Source organism: Arvicanthis niloticus, chromosome 15, assembly GCF_011762505.2.
Source record: "Arvicanthis niloticus isolate mArvNil1 chromosome 15, mArvNil1.pat.X, whole genome shotgun sequence".
Classification (NCBI taxonomy): Eukaryota; Metazoa; Chordata; class Mammalia; order Rodentia; family Muridae; genus Arvicanthis; species Arvicanthis niloticus.
The window spans coordinates 11,162,947-11,178,993 of record NC_047672.1 but is presented as its reverse complement, the minus strand read 5'-3'; positions in this window follow the sequence as shown (position 1 = coordinate 11,178,993).

The window sequence follows — 16,047 nt, the reverse complement described above, 5'->3', positions numbered from 1 at the left end:
CTGTCAATATAAATAGTTGCATTCCAAGTACACCGTCACGGAAAACTTATGAATGATACCTCTCAAAGATTCTTGCACACATATCAGGACTAAAGAAGTGTCTTCAGTTTTTAAATGGCTCCTATCTTTAATTAATCATGTGACCACACCATAATTAATGTAACCAGTTTCTTGTTGACAGACTGATTTATATTCTTTGAGCATTATGTACACTGCACAAATGATACCCTGGCATAAGTGTCTTCTTTCCTATGCAGTGTTATGTTGATAGAAATAACTGGTGGAATGGGGAATCACAGAGGTGTCTTAAGTTTTGACACAAGTACTGACATGGCTCCCTTGACAGGGTATGTTAGTTCCTATCTGCAATGTATGAGCAGGCTAGGTCCAGTCCCACCCAAATAATATGCTGTTCCACAGGCTTTTTGGAATTTTTTTTTTTTTTTGTCAGTGTAAGAATGGATGCAGGTTTCTATCTCAGTGACTTCTGAGAAACGGAAGTACAGATAAATTAAGAGCTCAATGGAGCTGGAATCTAGGCTTTCCTTTCAGTCCACAGCCTTTCCCTCAGAGAGTTCACAGGCAACACATAGAGACATATTTGCAGTATAAACGGAGATATGAGTGCATGAATGGGGGTGATTTGATATAGATGAGATGGCTACTGTTTTCTTTTCCCCAGTGTTGGGGATCAAACTCAGGTCCTTGTGCGACCAGCTGTCCAGCACTGAGCTGTGCCCACAGGATTGTTGCTTTTGTTTAATCTTTTTTTATTAAAAGTGTTTTCAAACACTGTTTTGAGTTTTGAGATTTCTTTCCTTCTATATCCTGGGCTGATGTATTTTTCAAATTCAAGAAAGTTTGTATATTAAAGCCATGGAAAGCTGTACTGGGCTTGTTCCTTCTCCTGTCATTTGGGAGAGCTCTTTGTTGAGTCTCTTGGACTACCCTGTCCCAGAAACCATTCCCTCTGCCCTTCTCTCGGGTCTTGTCTAATGTTGGATGACGGTGGAGGAAGCGATGCTTTCTTCTCAGGCCTAGCGATGTTAGGAATGATTTTTCTTTCTCCATTAACACGTTTTTGAGTTGCGAGAACATTGTGTCATTTTGAAAAATAATTTGTTTAATATAATTCCTTTTAATTAAGAGTGTTTATAAAAATATAAAGAGAGTAATAGTGACTCTTATTAAATGCGGATCAAAGACCTTAATGTAAGATCCCAAAATCTGAAAATGCCAGAGGGAAACATTGACAGAAACATTTCAAAATGTAGGAAGAAACAAAGGCGTTGGAAAGGTGACAATAGCTCAGGAAATACTTGCAAGGACGGAAAAACCAGGTTACATAAAATTAAAATTGTGCTTTTCCTGTGCATGCATGTGTATGTGTATGCGTACGCATATGTGTATGCGTGTACGTATATGTATATGAGACATCCCACAGAACAGGAGGAAGTCTTCACCAATTATACTTTTGGCAGAGGAGTAATATCTCAAATCTATAAAGAACACACACACACAAAAACTAAAATACAAATCCCCAAATCATCTAGTAATAAGTGGGCAAATAAAGTGAACAAAAGAAGGTATCTAAATGGCCAACATATGCACAAAAGATGCTCAATGTTCTTAGCCACCAAGGAAATGCAAATTAGAAATATTGAGCGTCAATCTCACTCTGGTGTGAATGACCACCATTGAAAGGGCAGCTGATAAGAGACACTGGCAAGGATTCGTGTGTGTGTGTGTGTGTGTGTGTGTGTGTGTGTGTGTCACACGCACAACCCAGAAGCAGAAAGGAGGCTACTTTGGAGGAGGAGAAGGACAACATGATGGTGAAGAAGAAGCGGGGAAGGGAAGCTGGGACAGTGAACATGAGCAAGGTAGAATAATGCATATGTACAGAAGTATCACCATGAAAGCAACTACTGTATGACAAGCTAATTTAAAACACGATTTATATAGAGTCTTGAAAAACTAAACACGGAATTACGATCTTTGTCACGCCATTATTGAGTAAACACTCAGAGGAACTAAAAGCATGAACTTCAGCAGATATTTGTACAAATATTTTTCCAATATGAAAAGGAGAAAGTATCCCAGCTGCCCACGAATGGATGAATAGATAAACAAAAGGTGATATACACACAGGAGGGGCCATTATTCGCCAGACAGGAAGGCTGTTTTGATGCAGGCTATCTATGGATGGACCTGGAGACATTGTTCTATCTGAAATGGATGCTTACTACACACTTCCGTTTATGTAAGGATTCTGGAATCATCCATTTAACAGAGACCACAGATAACACGCTGATTGCCAGGGGAGCAGGAATTGCAGGAAATGGGGAGTTATTGGCAGCAGAGCTTCACTTGGAGAGATGAAAATTTTCTGATATGCACTGTGGTGATGTGTACCCAACACTACGAATGTATTTAATGCCACTGACCTGCACTTTGAAAATAAAGGGGTAAATTTGATGTTATGTGTATTTGAGCACCACAGAAAAGAAAGGATAGTGAGCTTTGTCAAATCTATATTTGGCATGCATAAAAGGAACCATCTTAGTGACCTTTTAGTCCCCAAACACAGTGAATTAAGCTGATAGATGGTCTAATACTAAGTTCTTCCATTTCTCAACTTTACCCTGACTAGTATTGGCCTAGTTCCTTTTCTGCACTGTTGTTGAGCTCTGCCTGTGTTGTCAGCACCCTGCAGGTGAAGGCAGGACTCCACTCTGGAGTCCACAGTGGACTCTACTCAAAAGAGCCCCTCCCCAGAAAAGGCACCAAACAACTGTGCTGCTGATTGTTACTGTCACATACAGGATTAAAAACTTGAAGCTCATAAGTGACATTCTGACTTTCTCCCCCTGCCCTTGCTCCTCCCTCCCTCATTCCCTCCCTCCCTCCCTCCCTCCCTCCCTCCCTTCCTCCCTCCCTTCCTCCCTTCCTTCCTCCCTTCTTTCCTTCGTTCCCATTATGCTGGATCCTGCATGCTCTTCTCATCAATCCTCTTAATCTCTTAATACTTTTCTCTGATTTAACTATACTGACATCTCCAGAATCTTTCAACTGCATGTCTGTTTAGTCACAAAATTCTGAAGGTTTTGTCCTGTTGATAAGTTACTTACAGCCTTATCTGGCCTCTGTGGGAGAGGATGCTCCTGATCCTGTAGAGACTTGATCTTCAGGAAAGAGAGATGCCCGGGTTGGAGGTGGGGGGAGAAAGCAGCCTCTCAGAGGCAAAGGGGAGGGGGATGGGTTGAAGAATTCTGGGAGGGGGGCAACATTTGAAATGTAAATAAATAAAATAATTTTTAAAAATGTAATAAAAATAAGTTAAGCTGAACAAAAGGATATAGTCTCAAGAAGAGGCGCTGAGCTCTTTAATGCTGCTGCTGGAAAAACCAGATGATGGGCAGTGAGGCAAAGGCACTTGCTGCACAAACCTGAAGACCTGGGTTCAATCCCTGGAACCCAAGCAAAGGTGGAAGAGGATGCTATGCCACATAAAGTTGTTCTCTGACCTCTATTAAATGCACCATGGCATATTAGCATGTGCATAGAAATCTCACATACAGAGAGAGAGAGAGAGAGAGAGAGAGAGAGAGAGAGAGAGAGAGAGAGAGGAGGGAGAGGAAGGGAGAGTAAAGCAAGGCTTCTTATAGCAACACACTCAAACACACTCAGAAGGCTGTTCTGTGAGCCAGGGTACATCTTATATATGGGGAAAAAGCCATGGCTAAGTCTGAGTGAAGTCAGTGACCGACCTGTAGGTAATCAGATGAGTACTATGAAGAAAGCCTGCCCAAGGGGCTCCTGGGGACACCGGGAAGCCTTCTGTGCAGAAACTTTCTCTTTACTTCTCCTTTTGAACAATTTAGTTATCTCCTGGGATGTGCAGAGGATTTGTTTCAGGGCACCCATCTCCTCAAGGATGATAAAGCCCTCACATGTTCAACTCCTTTATAGAAAATGCTGTAGCATTTGCATAATCTGTACACGTGCCGTGTACTTTTAAGTCACCTCCAGACAATGTATGATACCATAAAATTCAAATTACATGTAAACTTTTGTGCTGCTATCTTGTTTAGGGAATCATCACAAGAGAATCAGCATGTGTGTAGTCAGAACTCATAAGATACTGTTTTGAAAGCTTTTGGACTGGAATTCACTGAGCTCACAAATGTGGACCCCAGAGCTGGGGGACCCAGGTAGGTCCTTCATGTAAGCTCAGGATTGTTGCATAGATCACAGTGGACAAAAGTCTCCCTCCTTACATCTCCTAGTGTGTCTTCTGTGAGATCCTAGACTCCCATAGGATCCTCAGAGCCTAAATCATCTGCCATGACTCTACGACAGCCACTGGTGATGTCAACAAGGGACTGAGTCCAGTGTCTCTCTAGTCTGCTATGGGAGCATCCTCTGGGCACAATGCTAGGGAGCCTGGGATAAGGGGGATCTTCTTGGCCAATCACTGGGAGTGTTCAATATCCTTCTGTTGCTTATTTGGTGTAGGTCTCAATACAAAATGCTGCTCTGGAGTCTCCATTAAAACTTCCTGTTACTTCAGGCTTCCTCTTTCTGCAGGAACTGCCAGCAGAAACGTCAACTCCTGCCAATCAGGCCACTTGAAGGTCATACAATTTCCTCAGCTCTCTGCATATGACCCAGGAAAGAATTGCAGCTTCTGCCGCTTCAATATGTCACCCGGAGTCACACTGTGTAAAATCTTGAATGTCCAGAAGATTCTCCACCAGACTTAGGGCAGGCTGTGGCCCCCTCGAGTCACAGCAGCCAGAGGCCTGCTGTCTGCTCCTTAAAGTGACAGAGGATTAGGAGTGGCACATTCATGCTCAGGTACTCTTGGTCCCTTCCTCGCTCCCTAGGACCTGCCTATAAAAGGAAATCGCCTGCGTTTCAGACTGAGCATCCCCTCACCCCTAACCCCAACCTGGCAAGTAAAAACCCGACACTGGAAAATGAAATCGATTCTATAGTAGTATATTCTAGGTAAAATGCAATGCAGTTGGCCCTTCATAGTCTGGCTTCTATACCTATGGATCAATCAACTGCAGATGGAAATTTTTATGGGGGAAAAGAAATGCTTCTGTCCTGAACATGTACAGACTCTTGTTCTTGTCCTTATTCTCCAAATAATGCTGCATAAGAACAGTTCCCCTCACACGACCAGAGTATTCTATATTATAAATAATGTAGACTTGATTTAAAGTATACTGCAGGGTTTTCATAGGCCGTATCCAAATACTTCTCCATTTTATCTGAGGGATTCGAGCATTGGTCAGTCACTGACGGATATTGAGGATATATTGTGTGGAACACATTCAAATTCTTTTCCAGAGGATTAGCTCCAAGAGCCAGACACTAATGTGGGTTTTGGAATACATTGGCTTAGTGTAATTATAAATGTACATAAACTGGTGATTCATGAGCTTTCAAATTATACATCTGCATTCAATTTTATGTTGAAGTGTTTTTAAATCCTCAGAAAATGATGTTACCAAATGTTTCTGGCTCACCAAACCTTCTATTTTTTTTTTAAAGTCTTAATCAAAGGCAAAGATTCATCCAACACCTTCACATAAAATTTGATGAGTGGAAGATAACTTTCTGGTAATGTAAATATATCGGGCTGAAGGAATTCAGGGAGAAACTTCTTGAATTTTAAACACAATAACCCGCCAAATGGATTGTTGCTGTTTTGGGTTTCTGCTTAAACAGGTTATAAGATAAAAGCAGGAAGTGATCCTGGATGAGCAGGTTAGTCCATCCTGTTATCAATCCTACTCCCACCCCACCTCACCCTTGCCCCCACCCCTGACTGTCACACTTTGCCTCTTGCCAGGGTAGGCTATTTTTTGGCCTTTGCTGGCTAAAATGATCCTGTTGCAGTCAGAAATTCAACAAAGCATGTTGCCACTGGGTGGCACACTTGGAAGTCTGTACAGATCGGACCTCTAAAGAAGCCCCTTTCAGACCGGGATCTATAAACACTGCCGCTGCTGCCCATCCTGGTCGCTTTCTCTTCAGAACTGTTTATAAAACGGAGGAAGTCTGTGGCTTTTCAAAGAGTGTGGATTTCACTCTGGATGTCTTTCTGTTGTGATTATACAAAATTAACTCGAGCTCCCCCTCCCCCACCTCTCTCTTAAAGCTTATCTTCTTTTTGATCTGAGAATCGTAAGTAGTGAAGCCTGAGGTAGGTTTTGGATATGGTGATGAACTTGTGGACAGAGAGAGCAGTAAATGCGCTCTGCTGCTGTTCTCCCTTCCTGGAGGTGCAGACTGGTAGGTATTGGCAGCATGTAGCTGTTTTACGTTAATTAACATTCAGTGAATTCAAAATTCAGACTTTCATTTACTGTAACCTTATTTCGAGCATAAAAAGGCCGACGTGGCAGCACTCATACAATTCAGACAGAACTGTTCCACCCCCACAGAAAGTTCAGTGAGAGAGAAAAGGTGATATGTGTTCATGCCACCTAAGGACACGCTGGGAGTCCATGCCTAGAAGTTCTGGTGTGTATGCAACGGCATACAGGATCACAGGGTAAGGTCCCGAGTGGCTAAGAGAGCAAGCTGAGCATGTGCACCCTCTACCTGCTTCCTGACTGCAGACAGTGTGAGTAGCAGCTTCTCCTGAGAGCATGCGCCTTGTCTCCTGCCTTCTGCATTTCCCATCATGAGGGCAGTTCCCTTTAACTGTGAGCCACAATAAACCCTTCCTTTCTTAAGTTGCTTCTGTCACAGCAATGAGTAAGGTAAGGAGGCTACAGAGAAAGTTCAAAGCTAGCAGGAGCAACAGGGAGACCCTGCCTCAAAATAGAAACACAGAACGGTTTGGGAGTGTAGCTTGAAGGGACGACATTTACCATTGATAAGGTTCTAGGTTCAATCCTCATAAAGGGGAAACAAAAAGACCCGAGTACACATTTGTTTAACATCTCTTCTATGTTAAGTAGACACATTTTACATTTCATTCTCCTCTCATTGTGTTCCAGAAGCGGAAGCGCCAGAGCCAGAGTGGGCTAACACATAGGCTTTGGTAATAAGTTTGATTGACAAAATTACCTTCAAGTCTATTGTCCATATCACATAATAATCAGTCCAGAATTGGTATGACCAGGATTTGGGTAGTTAAAATACAATTATGCAGTCATATCTGATCCCTCTACATCCATGTTCATGCTATATATATTGGTCCCTGTTATATTCGCTATCCATTTTATTTTATTTTATTTTATTTTATTTTATTTTATTTTATTTTATTTTATGCTCCCTTGGCTGTTTTGTTTTTAAGTGTTTCCTTTCAGTCCAGCAGGAAGGGCAGCTCCCCTTCCCCAGCCCTTAGCTCTCTGGAATTGCTTGGGACATGCTTCCAGATGCTCTCATTGAGAATGTCACAGTTATCAGTGTAATTATTGGACTTTAAGGAGATAATTTTCCTGTCTAATATTTGTGACACTCTCAGAATTTTATTACATTTACATGTCGTTAAGGGAGGGCAGCTTGGTGAGGAAAGAAGATTTCAGGTAATTGTGTAATTTCTTAACTGAATAATTTCCCATTTTCAGGTGGCTGGTATTGGAAGAAATATAGCTAGGTCTGATTGCACACTCATTGAACATGTTTGTACGTTCACTCTGGTGGTTAGTATCTAGAGATTCAAAAAATATATAATTGAAAATGGCTGCAGCTTAGAGGTTCACATACTAGTCAAAGTGAATGCATATTTGAACAAAAACCCTACTCAGTATCTGGTTTGCCAAGGAATGGAACTGTGGATGGTCTGTAAGAAATTCACTGAGTATAATTTACTATGATGACACAGATTTTACAAGAGAGATAGGACCTAATCTGATTATTTTAAAGACACCTCCCATATTTCTCTAGAATAAGAACTATAAAATAAGACTACATATTCAGTTCTCTTTAAGGGTTTCTGGAAAATCACACCATCCAAGATTAGTTCCTTGAATAGTGTTTCTCAAAATGTAATCCACAGAAAACCACCAGTGAGCATCACCTGGGACGTGTGTGTGTGTGTGTGTGTGTGTGTGTGTGTGTGTGTGCACATGCATGCAGGCTCTCAGGCTCTGTACTTACCCTACTGAGAGTCTGGGTTGGAGGCTCAATCTGCTGTGTATCAGCAAACCCTTCAGGGATTCAGACATATGCAGAATTTGAGGATCACTGCTCCTCTGGAGTGTCTACTTCTATGAGTTTCAGTGTCGTATCAATTTTGTTCTTTTAGATGTTCTCTAGATGGTTCTGACGTGCAGACAGATTTGAGAACCTGTGCTCCGGGAGAAAAGTTGCTCCAGGTTCTGTTTTTGATGGGGAACTGTTCAGGTTGGTATGGAGATCGGAGAAGCATTCCTTTTAACTCATCACACTGGCTGGCAGGAGAGTCCACATACAGGAGGGACAACATCCATGTGCTTTAACCGAAGTGACAGAGCAAAACCCATTAGGAAATAACCACTGCACTGAGCTTCATGCTCAAGTACATCCTCTTTCTAAATAAACGGGACCAGCACTGAGATTCTGTAGTTCCAGTTCTGCTGAGATCACCTAGTTCAAGTTCTAGGTGATGCTGGTGCTGTTGGCCCTGGGACTTTATGTGGTGAGTTATAAATTAAAATTCTGCTCTGTTTCTCCTACTCAACAATTGCTGAAAAAAGAGGCCATGAATTTGAGAGAGAGAGAGAGAGAGAGAGAGAGAGAGAGAGAGAGAGAGAGAGAAAGGGGAGTTATAGGAATGTTTGGAGGGAGGAAATGGAAGGTAGAAATGATGCAAATAGATTATAATTGCAAAACAAACAGATAAACAACAAAAAACTTTAGGCCTAACCTTGGACTTGTCCAGTGGTGCTTTATTCTCTTGATAGAATAAAGAAAGTAAGTTTCTGGATGTTTTTAAACTTCTAGAAAAGAAAGTAAGTTTCTAGCTTTTAGTAAAGTTTCTAGCCTTCTAGTAGAGAGAGTATTTAATTTATAGCTTTATGTGAGTTTTGCTTGTCCACAGGTTAGCTTTATAGTCTAGAAGATGGGGATACAGAAGGCACATTAGGAAATGATTTGGTTGGAAAATGAGGAAATGGCTCAGTCTGAAAAGTGTCTGCTGGACAAACATGAGTGCCTGAGTTTGAATCCCTAGTACGCATGTAAAATCCTAGTGTGGTGGCTATTTAATCTTAGCATGGTTGGTAGGCAGGAGACAGGGGGATTCCAGGGGCTCACTGGCAGCCCAGCCCACCTAGTATATCAGTGATCTCTGGATTCAGTGAGAGACTCTGCCTCAAAAACTAAGGTGGGATATGATAGAAGATACCAGTGTCAGACTCTGGTCTAATACACACACACACACACACACACACACACACACACACACACACACAAAGAGATCGAGACAGAGACAGAGGAAGAAAGAGACAGAGAGACAGAAAGAGAGAGAAAGAGACAGAGAGAGATAGAGACACACAGAGAGGCAGAGACACACAGATACAGAGAGACAGACAGGCAGAGGATGTGTTTGGATTTAGTACTTGTTAAAACCTATTACCTTAAGACAAAAAATATTTAGTGTTTTTTTTTTTTTTTTTTAAATAGGCCAAGTGAATGAAGACAGAACTTCAGTTATTTGCTGCTTAAGAAAATGCTAAGTGATTGAACTGGAGAACCTTTTAATTGATCCATTCAGAGTACACTTAAATTCCTGATGCATCACTGGAAAATTGATTTGATAATAAATGTGGTGTATTGTTTAAACTAAACACAGTGAAGTGTGGCACTTTGGCATTCTAGTATACTACACTGAAATATTAACTCTCAAGTTTTAAAGCAGCAAATTAAAAGAAACTGCTTAGGCCTTACCGCAGGACGCATTTCATTAACAGCAGGAGGATTTGGAGTGTGTGAGTGTGTGTGTGTGTGTGTGTGTGTGTGTGTGTAGAGTTTTACTTTCTACTCAGAAGAAATGCTAAATCCAACAATGATATAATTCTCTTTATGAGTAACACACATGAAAAAAAACCTCTTAGTTTGAATGACTCATACATTAGATCAAAGCATTTGATAAGCTTTAATGGTCTCTTGATTGGGTTTCTTTTTTAAAATATCAAGCTATATAGAAAGCAATGATCTTAACAGTGTAATTTTAATATAATGAATTCATGGAACTTATAGCTGGAAGAGATAGGAGATTTTGAATTCAGTCATTTCACTTCATAGATGAGGAAACAGCCAGAAAAACCTTGAGCCTCCTAAGTCTCAGAGAGCAGACATTAGCTCCTGATGGGCCAAGGCCAAGAGGGGCAGACAGACTCTTGGAGTCTGTGGTGCCCCAGGGATGAAGCTTCTCACCTTCCATGAGATGGAGGTGGAGGCGGGGCCCTCTCTCCAACACAGAGGAAAGCCTTCAAAGCTCCTCCTTTAAAGGCCAATGTGGAAAATCACTTTAGGAGAACTGAAACCCACATCTGTTTGGCTTTGGACCCACAAGAATTATAGAAATCACCTCTTCTTTGCCCACCAATTATGGTGATTAAATTACTATAAAAATCAAACTTGAAAGAGAGCATGGTTCTACCAGGGGATGGCAGGGTTCAGGACTGCTCCCCAGACCCCCCCCCTCCCACAGTTCTGAATGGCTAGTCCCCATCTTTGAATGAATCACAGCTTGTCTTATCCAAATGCATACATAATGTATGTTTAGTAAGCAGACCTATGGGTTCTTATTGGTTTCGGTAAGTGCCATTAGACTAGTCCATAAGCATGACTTTTGAGGCCACAGGAGATTTAGGTCCTCAGATTTTGGCACAGTCAGCTAAAACACAACAGAAACACAGAGTAGTGGCATGCCATTGTAATTTCATTTCACTACAAAAAAGAAGCCATTAAAACATTCTTCTAAAAATAGTATAACAATAATTCAAGAGGGAGGAATCATCTGGCTTGTTCTAGTTTACTGCCCAAGCACCTTTATGTTCTTTCAGGGTTTCTAACTTGGCCATATAGAAGAATACACTAAACACTCCGTAAATGGTCTTCCGATTAGGTTGTTTGACACAAATATTTGTGTGCTTGTGGAAGATAAATAGGAATTATATACTGTGTTGGGACTTCTATAAATCTGTAAAAGAAGAGAATTGATGTAAATATCCAGTTTTCCTCCAGTGGCCAATTTTTCACTGTCTAAAAGCTCATGGACACAATCCAACACGCATACAAAAATGCATATGTGTTTAACTTAGGATTATTGCGGATAAGAACTCGAGAAATGTGGGCCCAGTTAATGTTAACTACATTTTATAATATTTTTGCACAAGTGTTCAAAATAAAATTTAAACACCTCTAAAGAAATTACCCGTTTAATTTTGAATGACAGTGAAAAGAAATAAATGTCGTTTAGAAAATTCATAAAAGTCAGACAATATTGCTAAGAAAAACCACTTTGTCTTTTTTATAATGTGGAGTCTTTTCTAGGACAGGGAATGAGGGGCAGGTTTAGGGCATGTAGAGTGGGCCACTGTTAAATATGCAGAAGTTCTTGGAATCTTGATTCTTCTGCTGGGGATGGGGAGTTAATGTTTGCCGTGGATGAGATATAGCTTGTCCTCTCTCCAGACACCGTTCACAGTCACTCAAACAGTTCACTCCACCGATGGCTCTTCCGGAAGAGGCTATCTTTGCTGAGCACTGGCAGTTTGATGTGCACTCCTGCCTGAAGTCCAGGCCTCAAGTTAGATGGACAGATAGAGATGTGTCCCACATTCTCGTTCCTCATGAACTCTCAGCCTCGGTTTTTTGGATCAGCTTCTCTACCTTTCTCAAACACTCCCTTCACATCACCACCTTTCTCCAAAGAGACAACCCATGTGTGGTTCTCCTCATTCGCCTAGATCAAGAAACTCTTCTTATTGTTGAGCATCTGGCCAGTCTTGGGACATTCTTACTGCAGTCAGCGATGTGCTCAGACAGAAAAAGGGTCATCAATAAGCTGTTTTTGGTCAGCCTCTGTCATCCCACCGGGCCTGTGGTATCACCTAACTAGGTCAGTTTTTGTTTTTATCTTATTATAGCTTATTTTGTCTTATTATAAAAAATGTATGATCACAGTCTTAAGTAAAAAAGAGTAATCCTGATTTTTTTTCTGGAGCATAGAAATCATTAATGGTTTACACATGCGTCAAAATAACATGGATTTACATGAAAAGAAAAATGAATCAAGTCATGGATTTATAGCCCAACAGTATGTAGCTAAATGACAGCACGTGAAAATGTTCTCATCTTCATGAGTAGTCAAAAGAATTTTTTATGTTAAAAAGATGCTTTCCCCAGGGAAAAGCCAAGTATACTGTACCACTAAGGAAGCATAGTAATGCAATGACTCCTTACCAACACTCTGCTATACTCATGATGCAGTACCTGCAGCAGAGGGAGCAAACACAGAGACCCTCAGCCAGCAATATGCAGAGTGAGAGACTTGGAACAACCAGTCCTTAACAGGATGTCTCCATCAAATCCCTTCCCTCGGGGTACAGGGAGCTCTGTAGAAGAGGAGGTAGAAAGACTGGGAGAGCCAGTGTGGAGGGAAGATACCAAGGTAGAAAGGTGTTCTAGACACTACAGGAATGACCCACATATGAACTCATAGAGACCGAGGCAGCATGTACTGGGGCTGCATGGATCTGTACCAGATGGGGTCCCAGCACTGAGAGGGGAAGTAGACACAAGACCCCATTTCTAATGCAGAAGCTATAGCCAATTGATAACTGCTTGCCAAAGAAGCTTTAGCTTTTATAACTTAGGAAAATGTACATCTATTTTCAGTCTGTCCTCTGCTGTGAATTACAAAGATATGAAATTCCAATTTTGTCCTAAGCACAGCCTAGGAATACTTACCATCTCTCTATCTCTCTCAGTTAAGCTCTTCAAACCTGGGAAATGTGAACCAACAGCTACAAATCTCAGATAGGGAATCAATCAAAGAAAACAGTAAGGATACTACCAAAGTCCATTTGAGGAACTAAGGTGTTTATTGGTGTTACTTATAGAAATATGGGTGAGGGGTTACTTACAGGAGCAGAACAAAGGCATCTGTATCAGCAAAGCCCATCCCAGAGTGGTGACACATCTCAGTAGTAGGGTAGAAGTTCACAAAAGTTAAAATTCTGCAACTCACCGAACAACTTGCAAGCAGCTCAACTGGTTAGAGAGCATCTCCTCCAGGTAGCTCCCTTGAACTGGACCAGTGAAACTGTAAGCCAGCCCCAATTAAATGTTTTCCTTTATAAGAGTTGACATGGTCATGATGTCTCCTCAGAGAAAGAAAACCACTAAGAAAGAAGTTGGTACAAAGGACTGGGGTATTGCTGTGATACTCTTGACCATGCTTTTGTTTGGAGGAATATGGACTTTAAGACTCTGGGGTATTAGGCCTGACCATGTTTTTGTTTGGAGAAATGTGAGTTTTTGGACTTTGAGTTTGGAAAGCAGTGAAATGTTTTAAGGGAGGTTTAATGAGCCATACTAGAAGGAATATGAATGACATTGGTTCTGAGGGTTATTTGTACTCTGGAGGCCTGGCTCAAGAGGATTCAGAGGAGAAGAATATTAGTTTGTTGTCTAGAGATCATTCTTGTGATATTTGGTGAGGAATGTGGCTGTTTTTTGCCCTCATCTGAAGAATTTGCCTGAGGCTAAGGTAAAGAGATTCAGATTAATTGCACTTGTAAGGAACATCTCAAAAAAAAAAAAAAAAAAAAAAAAAAAAAAAAAAAAAAAAAGCAAAATCCAACATTGACTTTGTTGTCTAGTTTACTATCATGAGGAACATTTTGATCGAGTGTAGCAAGCTTAAAAAGGAAAAATACAAAATGTATGGCTGAATTATTAAAGGGGCACCAGGAAGTTCAGTGAAGCTAAATCCTGTGTTCAAAGATATTAAATGGAATTAAGTTAAGGATATTAAATGACCTCAGAGCAAGATCCCGCCCAGCTTAGCTTATTGTTTATATGTTTGGAGTTGAACAAGGCATAGTTATGTCATGTTAGACATTATTATTACCTTGCTATTGTTTTTATTTAGAAATTTGATTTGAAATGAACTAAAATCCAGAAATGGAGGGCACACCTGTGATCCGGATCTCGAGGCTGGAAAACACACACTTTTGATCCAGATCTTGAGTCATAGTGGATATGAAAAACTTAGGTCCAGGCATGGTGGTATAATCCTTTAATCTCAGGAGACGGAGACACATAGATCTCTCAGTCCAGGACCAGCCCGATACAGAGCAAGTTTCAGGTAAAAAGAAGCTTGGGTCCAGGTGTGGTGGACTACACCTTTAATCCCAGCATTCAAGAAAGAGAGCCATGCAGATGTTTGAGCTCAAGGCCAGTTTACAGAGCAAGGACTAGGACAACCAAGCCTAGGTAACGAAGGATGTAATAGAACAAGGGGACCATGTTTGAGTCCCAGCAAACAGAAGAACTTAGCAGCTTTGATCACATGGCTCTAGCTTTAGAGTCAAGAATAGAAAGGGTTACTGAGACAATTGATGCTGGCTAGCTGGAGCTAAGAAATTATGGGTGATTAAGAAGAGACCAGCATCACTGAGGTGAAATCTTCTGGGAAGTGTTTTCTGAGAGCACGAAGAAGCTGTGTTTTAGAGAGAGCTAAGCTTGTGCCTTCTACTGTAACTTGACTTGATAATGTGGAAGAGTTACCCAGGTCATGTGGTTTTCAAGGAATGAAGGGGTCATGAAGAGCAGTGGAGGTTTGGCACTATGAGAGGCCATGGAAGGCCACTGGTGAGGGTGGAGCCTTAGTTGCCCAGGGCTAAAAGGGTCAAGCAAAGAAGCTAAGGCTTGGCACTATGAAGAGAGACTATGAGAGGCTATTAGTAAAGTCTAGTTGCAGTTGAAGACCCTAGTATGTTGGACATGCCAGTACCATAGAATGACCACCAAGAACAGCAGTAGCAGTGGAGTGAAGTCAACCAGAGCCTACAGAGCTACAGATGCCAGAGCTGAGATGTGATGCCAGCCCTTTGGAGGATCCCAGAAGATCATGTGTGGATCTCAGACACTGGAACAAGAAACTGTAAAGTTGAAGTTGCCTTGGAGACCCCAAGATGATAGAGATGTCAGAGCCGTGGGATACCTGTTGAGGAAAGCTGCTAACAGGGAGTGGAACCAGCCCAAGAGAAAGAAGTGTGTTGCAGTCAACAAAGCTGAAAGGAGTTGGACATCAGACATAGAGCTGCAGAGTTTGGAATTTGCCTAACTGGTTTTTGGTCTTTCTTTGGTCCAGTACTTCCTCATTATGATGTTTGGAATAGTAATATATATCCTGTAATGTGGAAGCATGTGATCTGCTTTTTGATTTTGATTTTATAGGGGATTACTGTTAAGAGATTGCATGACTCTCAAAAGAGACTTTAAACTTTGGACTTTTAACATTGTTGAGACTGCTACGGAGATTTTTGAAGTTGGACTAAGTGTATTTTGCATTATGCTATGGCTAGGTATAAACTCCATACATGCGTTTGAACAAGCTTATGGGGGTCAGGAGTGGAGTGTGATGGTTTGAATATGCTTAGCCCATGAGAAGTGCTAAGCTCCTTCTCCAGCACCACATCTACCTGCAGGCTGCCATGCTTCCCAGCTTGATGATAATGGACTGAACCTGTGAAACTGTAAGGCAGGCTCAAGGAACTGTATTCCTTTATAAGAGTTGCATTGGTCATGGTGTCTGTTCAGAGAAATAATACCCTAACACAGAGATGTATTTACCGAATGCTAAACTTAGATTTATTTGCTTTGTGCAAAATGCGGCATGAACGGCTTCAGGCTGTTTGGGTAAAAGCTACCTTTTTTTTTTTGTTTTGTTTTGTTTCTTTTAACTTTATTGTTTGATCTTAAACCCAATGCAGTGTTATATGGAAGGTTAACTTTTAGCATGCAAAGAGATGGATGCCAAGTATCCTTTGTTACTCCCAAACACCCTGTGGTGTAGGCAAG